Source organism: Pelecanus crispus, chromosome 17 (assembly GCF_030463565.1).
Source record: "Pelecanus crispus isolate bPelCri1 chromosome 17, bPelCri1.pri, whole genome shotgun sequence".
In the NCBI taxonomy this organism is placed as follows: Eukaryota; Metazoa; Chordata; class Aves; order Pelecaniformes; family Pelecanidae; genus Pelecanus; species Pelecanus crispus.
Window position 1 is genome coordinate 6,643,825 of NC_134659.1, and position 11,615 is coordinate 6,655,439.

Genomic DNA, 11,615 nt, shown 5'->3' on the forward strand with positions numbered 1-11,615 from the left:
ATACCAGAGCTGCGCAGGGGCTTCTCCAGCCTCGCGGAGCTGCTTGGCAGCCCCTTCCCAGAGGGCCCCTCTCCGCGGGGCAGGACTGAGCCCTGGGGTGCCTCCACCTTCTCCGTGCCCCCCTTCGACGCAGCGGTGACCCCAGAGCCTGTCAGCAGACACCGCTGCCCGCCGCTCCATTTGAAGGTTGCTTCTCCCCTCCCCAGTGGGCTTCAGCCCTGGTTTTGGGGTGGGATCTGAGCCGAGTGTGCCGGCCATGAGGTCCGTGCCATCTCCGGGTGCCCATGCTCCCGCTCCAGAGGCTGCTGGGTTAATGGGGTCAGCTCCTCACCCCGAGAGGGAGCAGGTTTTGGAGCTTCACGGTCAGCGGCCATCCATGGACTCGGCCCCTCGCTGCTGTGCCAGGCGGGAAACCAGCTCCCCCTTCCCCTGCCCCCCGGCAGACGGGACGGGCAGGGCTGCGCTGGGCAGCGAGCAGGCACTGCCCGCACCTGGGTGTCGACGGCTGTAGGTGTCCAGCTCCCGGCCAAGTGGGCAAGGAGCTGTCAGAGGGGCAAGAGACGTGGCTAGCAGGAGAGGGCTTCCCCGCCGCAGCGGCTCGGGAGCGCTGGCTTTCAAGCTGTGCCACCCGTGTCGCTGGCATGTGCTTCGCGTGGCAGCCGCCCGCCCGCCCGCCGAGGCAAGGGTAGGGAAATCAGACTTCAAAAAAAAAAAAAAAAAAAAAAAATCATAATAAATATAGAGATGGACTTACCAAGCTAAGAGCCTCCTTTCCAAAGCCTCGCTGCTCCTCTCCGGGATCTCCCGTGTGTCAAGCAGCATGTGAGTGTGTCTCCCAGTTTGCAAAGGCTGGTGCCCGCCCTAGATCCCAGATCAAATATTGTGCTTGCAGGTCACGGGCTCGGCAGGTTTTTTTGGGGAGTGACCTCCCGGCAGCAGCCAGTTTGCAGGAGAGACTGAAGAGACCCTAATGCTGCCTGGCGTTATAAATAACCTGTTTTTTCTTTCCTCCCTCTCTCTCTCTCCTCTCTCTCTCCCGTCTTTTCTCATAGGAGTGTTGGCACTTTTCAGGCTCTCTCTGTTTAACGAGTTAGTGGAATCGGGGATGTTGTTTTTAAAAGGGCTGTTGTTAGGTCTCCTGCGTTTCTCATCAGGAAGCGATGAGGAGGCCTCTGGCCAGATTAAAAAATACCTGATTTTTAAGGCACTGAGGATGTGATTCTTAGGGAGAAGCGAGAAAGTATCTGTAACTTTTGCAGTACCAGGGGAAGAAACATTAGTGCCTGCTCCGACTGCAGCCTGGGCTTCTTCCCCAGGAAGCCTCAGTTTATGCAGTCCTGCTATTAAATATTTGGGATAAACATTTCCATGAACGATAAGGCTGCAGCATCCAAACTAAATAAATTGCCGACCAAAGGGCCACTGTGACAGCAGGAGTTTGTCTTCAGCTTGGCAGGAGAGAGATGCCAAGCTGGCATTTCTGCAGGCTGTGTCCGTCCACCCAGGATGGGGGTGTCCCCCCGCCCCGAGGCTGACCCAGGGGTGGGTGCAGGGGGACGGGGCAGGGGAGCGTGTGCCGAGGGTGACCCGCGGTTCGGCAGAGACACGAGAGCTCGCAGCTCTCCCTGCCGCGAGGCTCGTGGCCTCCCCGTGCCAGCCTTGCCGTGGGGGGGGTCCTGCAAAGCGGGGGACCAGCCGGCGCTGTCACAGGCCCCCAGTCCCCATCCTGGCTCTCTGTGCACTTCAGCTTTGGAGACAGCTCTTCCAGGGCCCTCAAAGCATGTCCTCCAGCGAGGAAAGGAAAGGAGGAGCCCTGACCGCCCATCGCCATCCCATGCCCGGCCCCAGCAGCACGCCCAGGTCTTCCCAGGAGCCTGGAATTACTTAGTGAAGCTCAGCAGGTGCCAGACTCCTTCCAGGCTTGCTTTTTCCTTGCTTTCCATCGAAATTTCCCAGCCAAAACATCCTATTCCCCTGGGGAGCCTTGCAAAGATCCTTATCACTCTGAAGTCCTTGTTGTAAGGAGGAGGAATGTGCAGGGTGGTTGGCGGCCGGGGTTGCAAGGGACACGCTGTACAGTAGAGCCTTTGCCAGAAAGCCGGTCTATTTGGGAAGGAGAAGTGTGCCTGGAAAGCACAGCTCGCTGCACCGCAGCATGGGGCTGGGATTTGCAAGGAAAGAGAGGATTCAGAGAAAGCCTTGCCTTTGAGTGGGAAAAGAGGACAGGGCGTTAGTGCTGCCTAAAAAGAGGTAAAACCCTAGTAAAGCGGGGTGGAGGCTTTCATTTGGCTGGTAGCATCTCTTCCTCCCCATCGAGCATTGCCGTGGCAGCCTGCAGCGGCGCAGGGCAGCTGGAGAAGGGCTCTCGCCGCGGGCAGGGTGGTGGTTCGAGGCTCTGGGCTGATGCGGAGAATGACCCGGCTTGGAGGGATTTGTTCCCCCTGCCAGGGAGCTCTGTTCCAGGGAAAATGGTGGGGAGGATAGTGGCAGCCAGTAACATCTGCTGCTCAGCGCTCGGCTGGTGTCAACCAACATCACATCTCTGGCAGCTCGAGGTGTCCCAGTGGCCAACAGCTCGGAGGCTTTCACAGGGCTTGGATGTTTTTCTGGAAAAGCAGATTGTCCCCAGCTAGGTTAGATAAGGAGAGTGGTCCCTCTGCCTTCTGGAAGTTAAAAAATATTCATGACCCAGGAGATGCACCCTTTGGGGTCAGGCACCCGCTGTGGGTGCCAGGGGCTGGTGGTCCCCCAGGGGATGCTGAGGAGCGCTCCCCGCATGAGCTGGCTCTGAATGGTGCCATTCCCCATGGCCACATCCCCCTTTCGCAGCCTAAACCAGAAAATAACGACACGTTTAAACTCAGTTTCTGTGTTCCCCACAGCCACCAGGACTTTCTGTCGAATCTCATCCTGACCAGTTTAGGACTATCTTCAGGGAAGTGAAAATTTACCGTCTAAAGAAGCACATATGTCTTTTTCTCCATCCAACCTTGAAATCTCATGCTCCAGGTGCCCAGCATCTCTCAAGCCGCTCGCAGGGCTCTCTTGCTCGGTCTGTTTGCCCGGCGTGAGGTGGGCGTTGATGAGACCTTGGTGCTACTGCTCATTTCAGGCCAGCGCAAAACAGCTCCTCTTGGTTCCCAAGTGACTTCCGTGAACCTTTTTCAACATCTCCTCCTATAAACAGCTCTTCCCTGTTGCTGGTGGTTCAAAGAAAGCCCTGAACTGGTGACAGGAGTTGGGAACACGCTGTCCTGCTTGCTGGAAGCCAACGGTCCCTATCGCTGCATCATCTCATCTGGAGCAGTTACTCCAGTGGTCGCAGTCTGCAGCTCATCAGGGCCAGACAGATAGCTGTATTGGTTTGCTTTGGTTTTCTAAACCAAACTGATGTGAACAGTGTCTATTTTGGTTGGGTTTGTTCCAGCTGTTTTGATCAAATGCTCTTGAGCTTTGTATTTGAAACCACCGAATCTGGCCCCGAGTTTGCCTTTAATTTGCAAAACCTGCACTCGGAGCCAGCAGCTCTCTCTTCTCTGTGGATGGACGCAGGGTTGTCAGGATGCTTTTGGCAGGGGGACCGAATGCTTCAGAGCATAACAGAGAAACAAAACTCTCTGATGATCCTGCTAAGGCTAAAGCTCGTTCTGTGTGGATGAAAGGGGAACTTTTAAACGTACTGCGGGCATCCAAAACCAGCAACTGTCAGAAGCACGGCTACTTCTGAGCTGCTTCCCTTTTTACTCATGGAAATGTTATTTCTGCCTCTTCCACATTTCCAAGAACTTTCAGCTCTGCTGGAGCTGTTGGCTGCTCTGTCCTCCCACTCATGCTATTTTCTTTAATTTCCATGGCCCTCCTCGTCCTGGGAGGGGGTGACCAGTCCCACTGGGCTCAGGGTGCTTGAAGACAGGGCTGCTTGTGTAGCATCTCACCATGCCCTGCCCTGGCTGCCTGGCAGGTCCCCCAGGTCCCTTCCTTGACCTTGTCTTTGAAGGCAGATCCCTGAAGGGTGAAGGTCCCAGCTGCTCTTTTAAGGGGCCCCAGTGACAAGAGTCCAAGTAGGAGCCAAGGAGACCTCATCCCTTGGCATCTCCAACCTTGCTCAGGCAGGGTGGGTGGAAACGCGTGAGGCATCCCCTGCAGAGCCTGCGTGGTGGAGGGACCCACGAAGCCACGATCCAGAGCCCCTGCTTTGCATCAAGCCTCCTGACAAGGCTTGTGCTACAAACGCCGGAGTAGAAAGGCTCTGGAGCCAGTCCTCGGAGGTCCGTGGCTCCCAGGCTTGCATGGTCTGTCTGGATATTTGCAACCAGACCTCCTCTTCCTCGCTAGTCCTGGCTCTTTCCAGCCTCTACAAAACACAGAGAGACTTCTCGTGCGGGCACTGGCAGCGAGTGCCCTTCTCCAGGTATCTCTGCATCGCTCCATCACTCCGTGCCATGCAGGGAATCCTCTCCTTCCTCTAACCGTACCCTGGAGCGAGAGCACTGGTGTCTGCGTGGCCACTTGGGCTCCCCTGTGCCTGGGGGAGCAGCCCGGTGGCTTTCAGAGCCGTTATCATCTCCGATGGCCCCCCCAGGGCTCTGCTGCTCCTTTTCAAAGGGCTCTGCTGAAACCAAACTCACCTGGAAGCCCCAACCCGATTTCCGAGAATGGCCACGGTATGAGCAGGCGGTGGAAAGGCAGGCAGGGAAGTGGAGTAACCGCGGTGCGGGGAGGTCCTCAGGGTGTGCAGGCAGTGGGTGCTGGGGAGCGGTGGGTCCCTTTGGGCTCAGCCTTGCCCAAGCCGGGTGGAGGGAAGAGGCTCAACATCTGGCAAATGTCTGCACCGGGCAGCTGCAGCCTCCTCTGCACAAAGGTCAGCGTGGAAGGGCAGGGCGAACCCTCCCTCGACCTCCCTTCTCACCCCGGCCTCCCTTTTTCCTTTTTCCCTTTTCAGCGATACATTCTTCAGCCCAAACAACATTCTTGAATCAAGATTTGAGGCAATCTGGAGGGAGTTGGTCACTCAGAGACAGCGCGGCTGCCGAGCGAGCCCCAGGGCTCTGCTGGAAACTCTGACTCGTGCGCGGGCTGTCGGGGCAATGCCCTCGCCGCGGCTCCCGTGTGTCATTCCTCATGCGTCCGATGCTCGCGGGGCTCCCAGGGTCACCCTGTTTCCATGGGAGGTGCTTCAAAGCTTCCCTTGTGTGCAGCGAGCTGCAAGGGCTCAGCCCAGGCTTTCCCTGGCTAGAAATGGGATGACAGGCAGCCCTCGGCTGGGAATCCTCACCCACTGTCTGCTCCCCTCCTCTCCCTCCTGCGGGACACCCAGGGTTGTGAAATCAGTGGCCGGGTGCCGCCCCACTCGATCACTCGCATCCCACACCCTGGCCCCAACTGCTCTGTGCCACGGGGCTCAAAAAAGAGCCTGCAACTGGTGAGGTGCCACCAAAAATAAGGGGGGTACCAGCTCCTGGCCCCCACGGATGTCCCCTTGCCGCCGCTCTGTCCCATGCCCTGCACACGCACTGTGCGGAGCAGCCCCGCAGCCCCCGTCCCCCTGTCCTCGCTCGTCCATCCCGTCGTGGCCCGGCAGCGAGCAGGGCTGGGCTGCGCAGGAGCCACAGGCAGCTCCTATTTGCCTCCGGATCTCTTCGGGGGAGTACGGGGGAGGGAGAGCAAACCCCAAATTGCCCCTTACCCTCCCCAGCTGCTGACTTGGCATGGCCGCCAGCGCTGGGAAATGCTAGTTTGGCTGGGGAAAGCTTTGCCCCGTCCCACCGTAATTATAGGCTGCCTTTGGGGCTCTGGAGCCTCATGTAATAACTCCCTGGTCTCTTGGGGTCTGCGGGTTATTATGGGGTGGACTCAACCCTCGCAGCACCCGGACCCAGAAATGTCCCTGCAGCCCGTCCCACAGCTCCCAGCCGCACAGACGTGGCTCTGGGTACCCGATGGTCTCAGGGTGTGTGCTCTCATCCCCCTCCCTGCAAACCCAAGACGCCGGATTTCTTAAATCTCCGTCTACGGGCTTCAGAGCCTCTCCCCTTGCAGCGTGGCTGGTACCCTGGGCTGTGCTGGGAGAGGATGTCTCAGCACAAAGAGGGTCAGAGCTTATGACAACCACTGTAAAATGTGTTTGAAAAAGTTAAGTGCTTAATTTGGAACAGATCTGGAAACTATGAAGCGTTTCCTCATCCAGTTGCTCCCTCGCCTGTCCCTGGACATATGCTTTACACTGCTAACATCTCCATGGCTAATGGAGGCTGGTTATGAGCAGGCAGTGAAATACCTTTGAGAGCCACTGAGTTTTGCAGAGGAGCCAGGAGAGCAGTTTGCACAAGATTAGCCAAGTGCAAATCCACTCGGGAGGACAGCGAAGAAGCTGCCAGCTGCAAAGATCACAGAGTCCCATCAGGTGTCACAGGCTCTGCTGCTGCCGTGATTTATTGCTTGTGCCCAGGCTTGTGATGCAGATGTTTGCCCACAGCTGCGTGGGTATCGCTCGGTTCTGCCCACGGGTATCACGTGGTGTCAGGACCAGACCTGGCAGGATGCTGACACCTTCCCAGCCCTGTCTGTGGGGCTGCTGTACCCCGATCTGCAGCAGCCTGGCACAGGACCTGCCCCTGCTCCCCAGGGTGACGGGTGTCCAAACCCAGAGCCCCTGCGCTCAGCCATCATAGGGCAGAGCAGCTCCGCCGGGATGTGGCAGCAGCTCCCAGCCCCTTCCCAGACCTTAGGAGGGGACAGGGGCACGGGAAGCCCCAGGACATTTGCCAGTGGTGATTGCTCTGTGCTTTGAGGCTGAGCAAGGTGTCCCGCCGGGACCCGGCTGCCTCTCCCCTTCTCTCCCCACCGTAGCATCAAGGTAGCTCTGAAGGCTGCCAGGCGCTGGCTGCAGCTGTCCAAGGAGCAGAAGGAAAAAATGCAGTGTTTCCTTGCTCAGAGCCTTCAATTCATGTTTTCAAAGGCCCTTTGAAGGCTTGGCTCCTCTCCGAAGCCTCCCAGCTCTCCTGAACAAACAGCAGGAGGGAACAGGTTCATTCCAGCCCATTGACTGAGGCTCCTGGATGGGGAAAATCTCACGTCATGTTTCCTACAAGCAGGGAGCCTTGGAGCCCTCTTGCAAAGTGCTGAACCCAAGGGCCCCATCTCTGCCTGTCCCCAAACCTGTCCCCCAGCCCTGGGACTCTCCTCTCGGGCTTTGAGGGCTCGGTGCAGAGCTCCTCCTCCTCGGAGAGCTTGGTACCCAAACCTCTCTGCAAACAGGGTTGCAGATGCGCTGGGAGCCAAATATAAACCCATGTAGAGATTAATAAATTATAGCCCGCAGTCTGAGCTGCATCAGGCAGCAAACAAGGAGAGGGTCCCGGTGCACAGAGCCTTGCTGCTGGGGTCCCTCCTGGCTCAGCAGGGACCGTCGGAGAGGAGCAGGGCGAACATCCCCTGTCCCGGGGTGCCTTTAAAAGCACACATCTGTCATTGCTGTCAAACGATGCTAACACTCTTAAAATGCACAGCCTCCCAAATCTGCTCCCCTGTTAGCGAGCTGCAGCCAGCTCTGGGGTGGGGGCTGCAGTGCTGGTGGGCATGGGGGGGAGGCAGGGCCTGATCCTGTCCCCCCGTGCCCGCTGCAGCCGGGCGCGTCCCCGCAGCCCCCGTGATGGGAGCCCGAGCCCGGCTGTCCCGTGCTGTGCTCAGCCCTTCCCCGGGGTCTCGTGGTGCCCCCCAGCTTCGCATATCTCCCCGGCTCTGGGAAGGTCACGGTACCAAACTCCCCTCCCAAATGGCGCGTGGGCTGTTTTTCTCTCTAAAGCATCTGAAATATGACAAAAAAAAAAAAAAAAAAAAAGGAAAAGCGAAACATCAGCTGCCTGGGAAACCCATTAGCGTTCCTGCCCGCTCCTGCCACCTGGCCTCCCGTGCTAGCAAACAAATCCAAGCGTCCCGCTGCCCGGAGCCTCCTCGCCCTGGCATCGTTTCGGCCGAAGCAGAGCTAAGCCCTGCCAGGGGCCACTGCAGCGAGCCTCTGCCCTCCTCTGCCCTGGCTCCCGGCGCCGCGCTCGGGCCTTCTTCCGAGCTGCAAACATTCCTCCAGATTAAAGGCAGGCATGGTTTTCTTTTTCTTTAAAAGAGAGAGGGGAAAAAAAAAAAGCTTTGGAGATAAACAGGAGCAAGAAGCAGGGCGTGGGCGTTCTCTGCTTTCGCTGCTGTTCAGCTGAATTGAGTTGTTTGGGGGAAACTTGGGGTCCTGGCAGCGCCTTCGCAATTTAGGGAGATAAAAAGAGCATCTAGAAGGAGGCGATGTTGGAGGGACAGGACCGTCCCCTCGAGTTCAGGGTGGCAATGCCCCTATCTGCCATGCTGCGGGCTCTGGGGTGCATCCCTTGTGCCCCGTCCGCCTTTCCCCCTGGGAAGGGTGGGCGCTGGGATGTGAATGATCCCCCGGACGCGACGCTGCAGCCCCCCGGAGCGGGCACAGGCAGGGGCTGCCGGGGGTCTGCGGGCGGACGCAGCAGAGCTGGGGGTGGGCTGGGTGCTGCAGACCTCACGCGGGTGCTGTCATCCCGTGAGCAATAATTAGCGATGATCAAAGCGGCTTCTTCCCGACAGCCCTGAATACGGATGCCTGGAAATCTCGTTGAGCGTTCCGGCTGCCGGCAGAGAGAAAACAACACCCGCTCCTGCCTGCGGGCATGTGCCTTGCACAGGCAGATGTCTGCTGGGGTTGAGCTGCTCCAAGGACCCCCAGTGGGGTGATTTTTGGGGGGCTGGGGGTGAGTGTCCCCGTGGGCAGAGCTGTGTGTGGGTCGCTGGTGTGCAGGGCAGGGGGGGGTTCTGCTCCCAGCCTGGCAGCGCCTGGCTCCCCGTCGCTGCATCTTTACCAGTCAAGAAGAGAGAGTTAAGGCGAATAAGGAGGAGAGTCTGGCAGCTCCTCGGGGACCGGAGCAAGCTGAGAAATGCAACGGTGCATCCGCCGAGCCACCCCAGCCTGCGGTTCGGCCCCTCCTGCACCAAGCCAGGGCTGTTCCCACAGCCGGGGCACCCGCGGCCCGGACGCAGGCTCTCTCCCGGGTTATCCCAGCGGAGCGCGTCGCTGCCCGGAGCTGGCGCTAACCCCCTGCACTCCAGTCAGAGGCTGGCAGGCCCCTGCTCCCGTGCCCCTGCCTGCATTTCCCTCCTCGGAGGCGCCCGCAGCGGGAGGGCTGGATGAGCCGTGCCCCGGCCGTGCTCTGCGTTGCCTGATAAAATTTTTGCTTTGTTTTCGTTCGATTTCCACTGGCCCTCTCCGAGGACAGTGTGTGCAGGCTGATCGGAGCGGGGACAGCTGCCAGCTGCCTCCACTCCGTCGTCCCCAGCGGAGGCACCCGTGGCTTCTCCTGGCCGTGCTGGGAGAAGCTCTTCACAGCCCCCAGCTCCTCTCCCCCGCTGCCGCTGGCTGCAGCGGCTCCATGGATGTGCGAGATGCTCTGCTCCGCAGGAACAAGCAGGAATCCATGGCAAACCCCTGCCCAGTGCTCCTGGCCTCCTCCCAGCCTCATCCCGATGAGAGGAGCATCCGGAAAAGCCCCGTTCTCCCCCAAACCGGTCCCAGCAATTTCCCCACTCGCCCCCAACCCCCTCTGCTTGCTCAGGGCTTGCACCCCAGCTGCATCCCCACTTGCATGGCCCCCCCAGCCCCCGGGGCGTTTTTCTCCCCCTTTCTCCTCTCCGCCCGTCCCTTTGGAATTGTGCAATGGAGCACATTGTGTCTGCAGAGCCCCGGCACCTCTCCCTGGCTCCTGGGCTCAGTTTTGTCTCTGCCTTCAAAGAGAGAAGGAAACCGCTGCTGCGCTGAGCCGGCCGGCCCCAGCTGCTGCGGGACCCTGCAGTGGGAGCGGGGAAAAAAGGGATTTTTGGAGCCCCCAGCGTGGAGGGGAAGGGCGGAACCTGAGCCACGGGTCTGGTTTTGGGGGTGCTCTCTGTGCTCCCACCACGTGCTCCCTTTGCTGTCTGCAGGCAACCGTCCTCTTGGCCGTCACACGCGAGCACGCAGTGCGAGCACCGCACCGCGGCAGGGACGCAGGGCAGCCCCGGGGGTGCGAAAACACCAGAGGGGTTCCCTGTATTTCCCCGGGAAGGGCCGGGCTGGTTGCGGCTCAGCCCCAAGCGCGGCATTTGCTGCCCACCTCGAGAAAGGCGAGGAGAGGAAAGGGGGTGTCTGAAGCGGGGCCAAGCTAAATACGGGGCTGAGAGGTAGGTGGGCTATTAGCGCCCAAGAGTAACCTCAGGGAAAACAGCTCCTGCTATAAGGATTTCCTTCCTTTATTTTTTTTTTTTTTTTTTTTTTTGGAGATTGCTCCAGCTCCTGCTCTCCCTTGCCGAGAGCCAGCTCCCTCCCGGCCGGCACCGCGCTGGAGGGAGGGGTTGGCTGCCTGTGGCTTTCTCCCTTTTCCCTGCAAGACGGAGATGCTGATGTGTAAGCTCTGGGTCTCTTTGGCTCCCCAGGTCCTGCATGGCTGAAGCAGCGGCTGCGGGGAGGAGGCAGCCAGGAAGCCGCCCCTATAGACGCCGCTATACTCCTCCAGGCTCCTGCATATACATTTCCACTGCTGTCTGCCCGTGCTGGAGCGGGAACGTGCGTGTCCGAAGTGGCGCGGGGATTAATGGGCTGTAAGGAACAGGGTAGCTCTCGCCGTGCCGTCCCTGTCCCGGCCGGCAGCGGGTGCAGCCCGGCATGGCCGAGCCCCAAGCCAGCTCCATTCCAGCAGCTCCTCCGAAATATCCCAGGCTCAAAGCAATTTTACAAGAAGCCTTCGCTTTCAGGGAGTCTGACCTTTTCATTAATAAATCAGCTGTGTTATTGAACGTATGAATAATACATGATCACACCCAGCCCTGCGCTAAGCTCTGTGTGTAAAATTTAATTAATCCTCTCACGTAACCCCCCCGAGGGCCGGTGATGAATGGTTACGCGCAGCTCGGGCTGCCAGCCGTACCCAGTGACGGCTCCGGGGCATCCTGGCCCCAGCAGCCACATCCCGGTCACCCCGGGGGGGTTTCCCTGCAGCAATTTATTTGGCTGCTTCGTTTCTCTGTGTGTTTTAAAGGGGAAAATTCCCTTTTGCTATGGAGCTGCTGGAGGAAACCCCGGCAGCGTCCTCTCACCGTGCATTTCCTCTGGGAAATAACATCAGCTATTTCTTTCCCCGACCTTTTCCTGCTGTGGCTGTTAATAATGTGAAATCCTGAGTAAATGTCTCCATTCAGGTGTGTTTAACGGCAAACCATGAGCAAACACCGTCACCGCCGCTGCAATCTCCAGGAGACCCCCAGGTATTTAAATGGGAATCAGCCCCAGAGATGGCCTGGATCCCAGCAGGGTCCTTCCCTCCCGCTGCGACGTGGGAGGGGTGGGAACGCGTTTGCTTGTTTTGAAACTCGACAAAAGCTTTGACCCCCGTGGACGGTGCCAAGGAGAGCGTTAGTTTGACGCCGGGGGGGGGGGCCACGCTGTTTGCTCCCAGGCTTTGCCGCTGCCCACCGCTCCCCTCGCTCCCCTGTTTAACCTTGCAAGCGCTGGGGAGACGGAGGGGATACAGAGGGGGCTGCCTCGGCTCTGCCCCCCGAGTCAACGGGCCGGGGGT